This window comes from Triticum aestivum, chromosome 6A (assembly GCF_018294505.1).
Source record: "Triticum aestivum cultivar Chinese Spring chromosome 6A, IWGSC CS RefSeq v2.1, whole genome shotgun sequence".
NCBI lineage: Eukaryota > Viridiplantae > Streptophyta > Magnoliopsida > Poales > Poaceae > Triticum > Triticum aestivum.
This window is the reverse complement of record NC_057809.1, coordinates 84,245,938-84,250,722: the sequence shown is the minus strand read 5'-3', so window position 1 is coordinate 84,250,722 and position 4,785 is coordinate 84,245,938. Positions and strand designations below refer to the sequence as shown.

At 45.2% G+C, this 4,785-nt stretch overlaps 1 long non-coding RNA gene across 6 annotated transcripts; it reads left to right on the top strand.

Annotated features, from left to right (window-relative positions):
* Positions 1-565: 565 nt before the first annotated feature.
* On the top strand, positions 566-4,475 carry LOC123132201 (uncharacterized). Of its 6 annotated transcripts, none has more exons than XR_006464557.1 (7): positions 566-1,071; positions 1,176-1,287; positions 1,736-2,038; positions 2,152-3,076; positions 3,215-3,292; positions 3,406-3,470; positions 3,614-4,475. It is a non-coding gene; the product is annotated as an uncharacterized lncRNA (long non-coding RNA). The 6 variants fall into 6 exon arrangements; XR_006464558.1 differs by having other exon boundaries at positions 1,176-1,868; positions 1,963-2,038; XR_006464559.1 differs by having other exon boundaries at positions 1,176-1,890; positions 1,963-2,038.
* The last annotated feature ends 310 nt before the right edge of the window (positions 4,476-4,785 follow it).

The following is a 4,785-nucleotide window of genomic DNA, read 5'->3' as shown; positions in this document are numbered from 1 at the left end:
ATGTACAGGGGGAGCTCTTCGTGCCCGTCCGACCCCGGCAAGTACTCCTTCCGGGCCCTGCACCACCACAGGAGTGTGCCCGGCAGGGCTGCTTCCAGCCCGTGGATGCCCAGGGCCAGTCCTGCAGCCTGGTGTATCGTCAGGTGAGTTCGTAAGTGAGAACGATGATTGCTTCTTCCAATTAACTGAATCACTGACCAATTTGATTCGGTTTGCAGCACGCAGACTGATCTTCGAGGCAGGGGAGCAGCGACGAAAAAAGCAGGAGCAACAATTTGGATTCGGAGCTTCGGAGGCAGAGTTTTGGATGCGAGCTTAGATAGTAGAATTCCAGGTTCTGAATTCAGAGGCACAGCAGAGATTTTGTTTCGTTAGAAAAATCGATTTGGATGCGAGCTTAGTAAGGTGCTCCTTTAGCACATTGTCTGAATTCAGAGTTTTGAATGCGAGCTTAGTTAACTGAACATTTTGAAACAATTCAGTTGCTGTGACGTTCACTGTCGACATTTTATATTCAGAAGAAGAAGGTGTTCCTTTAGTACTACATTGTCTCTGTTTGCTGAGATTGGTAGGTTACAGCAGAGCGAGAGGAGAGGAGGGGAGTGGAGAGGGGAGGAGGGCGGCGGCCGGATAGGCCGCCGAGTGACGGCTCCGCAGTGGTGGGCTCGGCGTGCGGCTCTACTCTGCGACGGCCGTGGAGGGCTGCTCTGGGCTCCGCGGCGGCGTCGCGGCGGTGGGCTCGGCGTGCGGCTCTGCTCTGCGACGGCCGTGGAGGGCGCTGGCTGCTCTGGGCCTCGCGGGAGGTGGAGCGGCGGCCCTGGGGGTGAGGTCGCCGGTGGGCCTCGTGGTGGCTTGCGTGGGGGGCTCGGATCCAGAGCCTGGGTGGATCTGGCCCTCCCTTCAGGCGTGGTGCTTCGCCGCGGGGAGGTGCCCCGGCGGCCAGCGGCGGAGTTGTTTATGTGCAGCAGCATGCTCGCTCCCCTTGGAGCTTGGCGATGACCATGATAGTGGAGCGCTGGCTACTCCGAAAATGCAACTGACTGCATGCTGTTCGATATAATTCTCTCACAAGTCAGAACTTCATGTCCTGAATTGATATGCTGTTTCATATGCAGAAACTGTTGTGGACCAAAATATTGTGATTCTGATTTCCTTTTATTTCTTCACTTCTGCAGCTGAAACATTAAATCGAACAGACTCCTATGGAAGCTGATAGTAACCACCAGAGATGCTGGCTCAAGTGCGTCAACAGCTATTCTTGTCACTGGTCGCTTGGTGGTCGCAAATGTTGGTAATTCTAGTGCTGTTGTCTCTAGGAGGGAAGGGTGAATCCAATGTCTGTCATATTGTGATTTGTGGACTCTTGATTTCAGTGGAAAGTTCATATTGTTGTCGTTTTCCCCGTGGATACTCGTCAGTTGAAATTAACTGCATAATATGATCTCATGTTAATCTCATTTCGTTTGCATTAGATGATAATGATGTTTGCTGCATCCCACCCTTTCAGCAATTGCTGTTTTGAGGGATCACAAACCTTACCAGACAGAGAGATAGAGAATTGTGGAAGTTCATATTAATGATGAATCCAATGTTGATTTCAGTGGAAAGTTCATACTGTTGTGGTTTTCTCCCTGGATACACGTCAGTTGAAATTAACTGCATAATATGGTGTCATGTTAATCTCATTTCGTTTGCATTAGATGATAATGATGTTTGCTGCATCCCACCCTTTCAGCGATTGCCGTTTTGAGGGATCACAAACCTTACCAGACAGAGAGTAGAGGATTGTAGAAGTTCATATTAATGATGAATCCAATGTTGATTTCAGTGGGAAGTTCATATTGTTGTGGTTTTCTCCCTGGATACACGTCAGTTGAAATTAACTGCATAGTATGATCTCATGTTAATCTCATTTCATTTTCATTAGATGATCATGATGTTTGCTGCATCCCACCCTTTCAGCGATTGCCGTTTTGAGGGATCACAAACCTTACCAGACAGAGAGACAGAATTGTGGAAGCTGGAGGATTTTTGTGAGGTGGGCTGGTACTTCTATGTGGCCTCTGAAACTCTATACTCCAGTATGTGCTCATTACTTCAAGAAGAATCATATTATTTCTGTTTTTTACTTTTTTTTAATTATTTTTGCAGGGATGTGGTGTGTTGGTGGTGTTCTTGCTGTTTTCTTGAGCATTTTGTGATAAACTTACGAAGCAGTATGTTATTGGTGATCGACAGATCAATGCTTGACTTTACTTTTCTTCCTAAGTTCTCAACTACAACCTAGACTTGTAGGTTTTTTATTAGATATTCTAGGCAGTCATTACGTCATCATAACTGAACGGTAGCCTCTTTATAGAGATTTCTGATTTACCGGTGCACATGAACTCCTCATCCAAGATGTTGGTTGTTCTCGCATGAAGAACAAATAATGGTCACCCATTCTCCCTTAGAAGAGGAAGATCAAGGCTATTACAATTGGTGATTGAACCTTTTATGAAGTCAACCTTCTTAATCACTTTGCTTCACTGTTATTTACAGGAGGAGGTAGTCAACAGCTGACTAGAATTCCTCACCCATGCTAGTGATGGCCTGTGGGGTTTTGTAACTAACGATGTTTTTACTGAAGATTCTCCTTCACATAGTGATATTTTCCTGTAGTTCTCAATGGGTTGTCCCGGATTTTCTATTTCCAGGAAGTTGTTGCCATGGCCAAGCCAATAGAGGATCCTGAGCAAGCGACGAAGGGACTAGTTCAAGAAGCTTCCCAAAGAGCAAGTGCTGACACATGACCGTTGTCATTTGTTCCCAAAGGATGGAACAACGTCGAGCGGTGATGTAATGAGTGAGGAGGTTTGCTAATGAACCAATCCTGATAGTTGTTATTGTTCGTCCGTGGTGCTGTATCTGCTGTTGTATCTGATGTCATGTGGCGGTGGCACCCTCCCGTGCTGCGAAACCAAACTGACTTGGCCTGAGTTTCGCCTTGGTTCCATCCTCCTGGCTATCCTAGATGGTGGTTGATGTCGGAGCAGACGGATGGTGGGGCCAGTGTTGTTACCATATGATCCAAGGGGTACTTTTCTTCTTCTTGCTGAACCTTGCACTTCGCAGCTTCTATGTTGGTGCTTCATGCTAGTGATTTTTAGCATCAGTAATGTAAATGCATGTAACTCTACTGCTTGAATGATTTTGCTGCATCTCACCCTTTCAGCGATTGCCGTTTTGAGGGATCACAAACCTTACCAGACAGAGAGACAGAGAATTGTGGAAGCTGGAGGATTTTTGTGAGGTGGGCTGGTACTTCTATGTGGCCTCTGAAACTCTATACTCCAGTATGTGCTCATTACTTCAAGAAGAATCATATTATTTCTGTTTTTTACTGTTTTTTTATTATTTTTGCAGGGATGTGGTGTGTTGGTGGTGTTCTTGCTGTTTTCTCGAGCATTTGGTGATAAACTTACGAAGCAGTATGTTATCGGTGATCGACAGATCAATGCTTGACTTTACTTTTCTTCCTAAGTTCTCAACTACAACCTAGACTTGTAGGTTTTTTATTAGATATTCTAGGCAGTCATTACGTCATCATAACTGAACGGTAGCCTCTTTATAGAGATTTCTGATTTACCGGTGCACATGAACTCCTCATCCAAGATGTTGGTTGTTTTCGCATGAAGAACAAATAATGGTCACCCATTCTCCCTTAGAAGAGGAAGATCAAGGCTATTACAATTGGTGATTGAACCTTTTATGAAGTCAACCTTCTTAATCACTTTGCTTCACTGTTATTTACAGGAGGAGGTAGTCAACAGCTGACTAGAATTCCTCACCCATGCTAGTGATGGCCTGTGGGGTTTTGTAACTAACGATGTTTTTACTGAAGATTCTCCTTCACATAGTGATATTTTCCTGTAGTTCTCAATGGGTTGTCCCGGATTTTCTATTTCCAGGAAGTTGTTGCCATGGCCAAGCCAATAGAGGATCCTGAGCAAGCGACGAAGGGACTAGTTCAAGAAGCTTCCCAAAGAGCAAGTGCTGACACATGACCGTTGTCATTTGTTCCCAAAGGATGGAACAACGTCGAGCGGTGATGTAATGAGTGAGGAGGTTTGCTAATGAACCAATCCTGATAGTTGTTATTGTTCGTCCGTGGTGCTGTATCTGCTGTTGTATCTGATGTCATGTGGCGGTGGCACCCTCCCGTGCTGCGAAACCAAACTGACTTGGCCTGAGTTTCGCCTTGGTTCCATCCTCCTGGCTATCCTAGATGGTGGTTGATGTCGGAGCAGACGGATGGTGGGGCCAGTGTTGTTACCATATGATCCAAGGGGTACTTTTCTTCTTCTTGCTGAACCTTGCACTTCGCAGCTTCTTTGCTGGTGCTTCATGCTAGTGATTTTTAGCATCAGTAATGTAAATGCATGTAACTCTACTGTTTGAATGATTTTAACAAAGTTGCTCTGCCTGTGATGTCATACCTAAGAGTTCAGAATGGTGCGTGGTTCTTATTCGAAAGCTTTCCGCTTAATAAAGCCGAGCCAAAAAACCAACTCTTGTATCTCTCTTTACTGGAGTAGAATGCTGGTATTACCACATCCGGGACCAATTATGGATTCAGAATCACGCTGACATAGTTCAGCATATTTCATAGGTATTCTCAGACATGATCCATGCCGTTGAACTCTGTAAGTTTCACATAAACTGTAGAACCAAATGATTATCCCAATCGTTAAAAAACTGACATCAGCTTTTTAGATGCCTAGTGCGAACTCTGTTTCTGTCGTT